Below are 7,199 nucleotides of genomic sequence, written 5' to 3'. Positions count from 1 at the left end.
AACTAACATTACGACGATTTAGTTGTAAAACCAACGTACCAGTGCATGACAAGCCACGTGGCATGCTCACAGCGTTTGAACGTTACGATGATTTTACGACGCTTGTTCATCAAACTGTCGTAAAACCGTCATAATATGCAGACATTTATATCTTCGTACCTTGGATCTAGAGCTAATCCGGTGGCTGTCAGAGGTATGATCGTCATGAACATTACGACAGTTTGACGACGGTTTGGTGAACAAGCGTCGTAAAATCGTCGTAATATTACGACGCTTGTACGACGGTTCTACGATGCTATTGATAGTAGGAATTTTTCAATCCTTGATCAATTCCTCAACTACTCATGTCATTGTAGCACTTGAGGTATCAATCCAAATGGAGAGATTCTAGACACTAGAACTTTGAGGAGCTATCTTAATTCAAGTCTAATAAGCAGATGAGTTGGTAACAAGGTGATCTAAAACATAAAACAAACAAAAACAAGCAGTAACAAGACAACAAAACAAGACTAAAATTCAAAATAAAGAGAAAGCTAAACCTCTAGATGTGATCATTGATTAGGGTGCTTTAGATATCAATTCATGATGCTAAGAACAATAATGCAATGCAAGTTACTCTTTAGTCTAGACTTCAAAAGCAGATTAATTCATTCCCATGACAATAATCTCTTTGCAAACCACTTAATCAAGATTAATTCACCTTAAGCAAGATCAAGCAATCAACAAGCATAAAGTATCAAGTCTAATAATTACCAAACGGTTTCCACTTAAGAGAGACCGAATCTTACACAGAAAGAAGCAACAAGTATTCACATGATCTCAAAACCAATTAACTTAGAACTCTAAACTAGATTAATCCTCTCATGAAGGCATTAACCTCTACACTAATCCATTTTCAAACCAAATCATCGTTTGTGAAATATTAATCAGTGAGCATTAAGAAACAGTTCTAATATGTCATTCATGCATTTAACAAATCATTCCCATGATGAAATACGCTTGAACCCTTAAGTTAGCTCATTCAGGCATTTCATCAAACACCTTGTGGGTTGAGAAATGCCTAAGGTCTAGATCAGAGTGATGTGCAAAGATCTAGCATTAAGAGCAGCTAACTAAGGAAAGGAAATGAGAATCTAGAACCTAAACATCATAAATCAAACACATAAGCACCCTAATCTACACACCTAGAAGCTTAAAAGATAACTACTCACTAATCATGATTAACACACCATTTATTTTGCAAGAGGTGATGTTAATCATGATTAGAAGTTGAGATCAGATGATGAGATGATAAGAAACAGCTTTGGAATGATCAAATCCCTTAGATATCTCCTAATCAAACTCGTTTTTACACTAAAAAGGAAATAAAATTAGAGAGAAACTAAGTAGAAGATGAGATGATTAGGGTTTTTCCAAAAAGCTATATATAATAAGTGCTAATGGACCGGATCAGCCCAGGAGAAACTGGGTATTGACCTGGCTCAGTTGGATAGTGGTATGGTTTGCCACGGTCAGATGATGCTTGGCCAGACCGTGGCAAACTGATAGTGTCAAAGTTCTTGGACAGATTCTTCATGATCAAGGTTGCCATGGCTTGATTTACACCATGTCTAGTGGCCGTGTCTCTTCTTTTCTGGGTTTGGGTGATGAACTTCTTGGATTGCCACGTTCTTGATCTGGACCGTGTCATGTTGGGCGTGGCAAGGTGTTGATGATTCGGTGATTGCCACGGTCAGGTTCAAGGCCGTGTCATGCTCTTTTGTCTCTTTTAGCAAACCTTGGAGGTTGCCACGGCTAAGTGCATGGCCGTGGCATGGTAACCGTGTCAAATCCCGAGAGTTGTCATATTATGCCACGGGAAAGCTCAGGCCGTGGCGTTATCACCGTGTCAAATCATGACACTTAGCACCTTATCCACTCTTAGACGTCTGGCTGATATGTCTGTCTCTCGCCTTCCGTAACTCACAGCTCACAACTCCAAATCCAATGATTCGACCTGTTCTGGGACCGTGACTCTATTATCTCCAACTTTGATGAAGAGTTCGGGTTCAGATGACGTCGGAAAAGGCTCCGTTCCACCGGTTCTTTGAGGCGCATCGCGTAAGACCTGATCGGGCCGCAAGACATGTGTTCCTTCCGATGGCGATATCTCCCAGTTCACGGCTCCAAATTGTCTGATTCTAAGTGTTCCGGAAACTAGACTCATTTTTCTTGATTCTTGATGAATACACCGGAGGTTGAGTCGCATTGAAAGTCCTTCGTCCCACGCGATCAAAGTGAGGGTTTTGTCTGCACCAAACCATCTGTCCGAGTTGCTGTACACAGGTGAGGGTTCCTCCATGATCCCAGCTCCAAGTTGCTCCCAAAAGTCTCCAAATGACCTGAGAACACTCCAAAAATGCAGGACCCTCTAGAACCTAATGCAATTCCTAACTAAAGACAAAAGCAAAGACAAATATATGTAAAACTACCTAAATGTATGCATGAGACTCAATATTTGGACAAAAATGCAATCCTAAACATGAAAAAATATGAGTATATCAACTCCCCCACACTTGTCCTTTGCTTGTCCTCATGCAAACAAGAACAAATGAGAGAGAGAGGTTGAATGCATGGGAGTTCATATTTCTTTAAAGAGAGATCATCATTAAAAGAATTCAAAGCTCATTGTTCAAGTTACTAATTCTAGACTGCAATGCAAACTGGATTACTCATAAAAATTAGCCATACTTGTCACCAAATGAACCAAACTCAAGCAAAAACCTTCACAAGCATTCCTAACCTCAACCTTTTGACATTTATTTAAAGTTTCAAGTGCATCATGTTCATGCAAATCAAGTGAATTCATTTGGCTTGGGACTGGGTTTTGAGATTAAAATGATCTCAATCAAGTAACTGGTATTCCATGCAAGGGGATCACTCAAAAATTAGTAGACTTTAGTAAAATACTAAGGGTAAAAAGCAATAGATGCATACAAAGATAGAACTGCATCTACCCCACACCCAAAATGCTTTTCGCACTCAACTTTAAACCTCTCAAGATTCTTTCTCTAGTCTACTCACCCCAAATGGCATTTTATCCTTGACACTCAATCAGCTCTCATCACTCTCTTCATTTCATCTCTTAGGGGAATGCTTTCTTTAACAACCACTTAGTGAGTTTCTTTTCTTTAACACACAAGTGTTGGGGTCGGTTTTCACCCTACACAGATAAAACCATCTCAAAATGACTAAGTATGGAAAGTGGGAGAGCCGTGGCCACCAAATGGGAGAGTCGTTCTTACCAAGACAAGAGGGAGAGCCGTTTTTACCAAGACAAGCGGGAGAGCCGTGATCACCAAGTGGGAGAGCCGTGAAGAAGGAGAGATGGGCCGAGCCGTAATGGGCCAAGCCCCTCTCTAACATACCTGGGCCGAGCCGCGCCTCGGTGAGGTGGACCGAATCATGTCTTGACTAAAGTGGCAAGTGGGCCGAGGCGTGGAGAAGTTAGACGGGCCGAGCCGTGGAGAAGTTAGATGGGCCGAGCTGTGGAAAAGTTCAGATGGGCTGAACTAAAGCCTTGAGAGACGAAGCCCATAAAAACCCTAGGCGAAATACAAGGGCAGTGAGCCGCACGAGGCGATAAGGAAACATTCCGAAAATCTCTCCCGAGATTCTCGGCTAGGCGGTTCGGGGAATTAGTATAAATAGACGATGTATACAATTCATTCTGTAACTTTGAGAACCCTAAGCAATAAGAGCTAAACACTTTTACAGCAAGAAAAACTTTCTTTCGATCTTACTGTTATTGTCGATAAACCCTAGAAGTTTCTGATCCCTTAGTTTTCCTTGAACAAAATTCTGGTTGTGCGAGTTTTGGCTCACACAATTTGGCGCCGTCTGTGGGGATCGAAACTTTCTTACTCTAAATCGACAAGACTTTAAGATCCGAAGAACATGGCAAGCAACACCCCCGACGATAACAACAACACCAGTAACGGCGCAGATAACGACGCTCGGGCATCGGGCACAACGACGGCAACGACCGAAACCCAGGAGGAGATGCGAAACATGATGGCTGCGTTGATGGAGAAAATCGACGAACAAGATAAAAGAAACGAGGCGATTACGGAGAGGCTCGACGCGATGGCGGCCGAGCGACTAAACCCAACTTGGAGAGCCAGAATTCCCGACCCGATGGATGGAATCCGGAGACGCTTCGATTTCTCGACACCTGCAGAAGCCTCAGGAAGCGGCGCAAAAAACCCCTCGGCTCCTCCAATGTCTCGTCTCCTCGACGAACAGACCCCCACGGCGACCCGAGTCAACATGGCCGAGCCGCCCTCTTTCCGCAGAAACTCAAGACGACGAGCCGGCGAAGAAGAAAACGATGCAATCGACGTAGATGCCCAACCTAAAATGTGAATGCAACTACATGAGCATTTTTTGTGAAAATTTTTCAGATTTTTCCATTTTTTTGGTTTTTATATGCACTTAGATGAATGCAAAATGAGACTCAAAGTGAAAAGGAAAATAAGAGCAGAATAAACATGATTAGTAAACACGAAATCCCTCCCCCACACTTAAATAACACAGTCCCTTGTGTTATAAAAGCATAAGAGAGGAGTGAACGGCAAAAGCAAGAAAGATGCAAAATGAGAAATAAAGAACTAGATGCATATGTACAAGGGGTTTGGAGTGTTACCAGATTCCAGAATCACACAAAGCATTGTCCACTTTCAAACTTCCAAGAGAGCATGAGATGGAGAACTTTCCTGGATTACCTAGCTTGGGAATTGATTTGGGTTTCACCCTTGTTGAACCAGTGCTAGAGACTCCATCAGATGTCCTTCCTTGAACCATTATCTGATCCTTTCTTTCAGTAATCTCAGAAGCTGCCTCCCCACCTTTTTTCTCAGTGTCCTCATTGAGATCACAGAACAGGAAGTCAAACTCCTCTATGATGGCATCCTCATCATCTTGTGTCAGGCACTTTCCACTTGAGACATTGCTATGGAGAAGATCCTCAATTTCTTGGACAGCAGCATGATTCTCAGCATTTGAGAGGATTATATTGCAGTATTCTGTTTGATGTGCAACTGATGTCCCTGGTAAAGATCTTTGAGCTTGAGAACTGCAGTGGCCCTTGTTGTTCTCTAGACTCTTGACTTTGGAAGCCAAGGTTGAAAGTTGAGTTAGAAGATCAGAATAAGTGCAATCCACCTTGTTGTTAATCTCTGCCATTTTCTTGTTGAAGTCTATGGCACCACTTTCTTGATCTTTGAGGATTTGCTGGAGCAAGTTCTGCACTTCTTGATCCTTATTCTCTGAGTTCTGTTGGAGAATTTGTTGTTGGGGAGGGACAAAACCTTGTTGTTGAGTGTTTTGAGGATAGAAGTTCTGGTTTGGGGGATTCTTGTAGTAGGTAAAGCCCTTTTGGTAACCTTGTTGGCCACCTACAAAGTTTACCTCAGCTGTGATGTCTTCCCATTGAAATGTGTCTTGAAACACATGATTCACATCTCTAATCAAGTTGACTGACTTATGAGAAGCTAGGAGAAGTTTATCTAGCTTCTCATTGAGAGACCAGATGTCTTTCCTTGTTCTTTCATCTTCAGCACACACAGCACCTCTTGAATTCCTGTAAAATTCTGATCCATAAAGCTCATCACGCTGAGCTACATTCTCCACAAGGGTCATGGCATCATTGACTTCCTTGGTCATGAAATTACCATTTGAAGCAGTGTCCAAGAGGAGTCTGACCTGTGGTAAAGCACTTCTGTAGAATGTACTTAACTGCTGAGAATCTGAGAATCCATGGTGAGGGCATTGCATGGTATACCCTCTAAATCTTTCCCAAGCCTCACAAAAGGATTCATGGTTCTTCTGAATGAAACTTGAGATTTCATTTCTTAATCTTGCTGTTCTTGATGAAGAGAAGAATGATAGCAGGAATTTTTCAATCCTTGATCAATTCCTCAACTACTTATGTCATTGTACCACTTGAGGTATCAATCCAAATGGAAAGATTCTAGACACTAGAACTATGAGGAGCTATCTTAATTCAAGTCTAACAAGCAGATGAGTTGGTAACAAGGTGATCTAAAACATAAAACAAACAAAAACAAGCAGTAATTTAATCACAAGAAACAAGATAACAAAACAAAGACTCAGATTCAAAACAAAGAGAAAGCTAAACCTCTAGATGTGATCATTGATTAGGGTGCTTTAGAGATTTATTCATGATGCTAAGAACAATAATGCAATGCAAGTTACTCTTTAGTCCAGACTTCAAAAGCAGATTAATTCATTCCCATGACAATAATCTCTTTGTAAATCACTTAATCAAGATTAATTCACCTTAAGCAAGATCAAGCAATCAACAAGCATAAAGTATCATCAAGTATAATAATGACCAAACGGTTTCTATTTCAAAGAGACCGAATCTTACACAGAAAGCAGCAACAAGCAATCACATGATCTCAAAACCAATTAACTTAGAACTCAAATCTAGACTAATCCTCTCATGAAGGCATTAATCTCTACACTAATCCACTTTCAAACCAAATCATCATTTGTGAAATATGAATCAGTGAGCTTTAAGAAAAAGTTCTAATATGTCATTCATGCATTTAACAAATCATTCCCATGATGAAAAAGGCATAAACCCTTAGCTTAGCTCATTCAGACATTTCATCAAACACCTTGTGGGTGGAGAAATGACTAAGGTCTAGATCAGAGTGATGTGCAAAGATCTAGCATTAAGAGCAGCTAACTAAGGAAAGGAGATGAGAATCTAGAACCTAAACATCATAAACCGATCATCTAAGCACCCTAATCTACACACCTAGAAGCTTAAAAGATAACTACTCACTAATCATGATTAACACACCATTTCCTTTGCAAGAGGTGATGTAATCATTATTAGAAGTTGAGATCAGATGATAAAATGATAAGAAACAGCTTTAAGATAATGAAATCTCTTATATATCTCTTAATCACGTCGGTTTTACACAGATAAGGAAAGAGAAACCAAAGAGAAACTAAGATAAAGGATAAGATAATGGATCACTAGCGTTTTAGTCTCTAAAAACTATTTATATAAAAGAGTGTGGGTCGGGTCAGCCCAGGACAAACTGGGTACTGACCCGCCCTTTCTGGGTTGTTGGAGCCACCCCTCGCCATCTGAAGAAGCACCACACCGAGGGTCACACACCAGG

At 40.9% G+C, this 7,199-nt stretch overlaps 1 non-coding gene across 1 annotated transcript; it reads left to right on the top strand.

Annotated features, from left to right (window-relative positions):
• The first annotated feature begins 5,791 nt into the window (after positions 1-5,791).
• On the top strand, positions 5,792-5,898 carry LOC112090028. The gene has a single exon (XR_002901387.1). It is a non-coding gene; the product is annotated as a small nucleolar RNA R71 (small nucleolar RNA).
• Positions 5,899-7,199: the final 1,301 nt, after the last annotated feature.

The sequence above is a fragment of the Eutrema salsugineum genome, unplaced genomic scaffold (assembly GCF_000478725.1).
Source record: "Eutrema salsugineum unplaced genomic scaffold, Eutsalg1_0 scaffold_11, whole genome shotgun sequence".
NCBI classification, from domain to species: domain Eukaryota; kingdom Viridiplantae; phylum Streptophyta; class Magnoliopsida; order Brassicales; family Brassicaceae; genus Eutrema; species Eutrema salsugineum.
The sequence above is the reverse complement of the archived record's forward strand: the minus strand, read 5'-3'. Positions and strand labels throughout refer to the sequence as shown.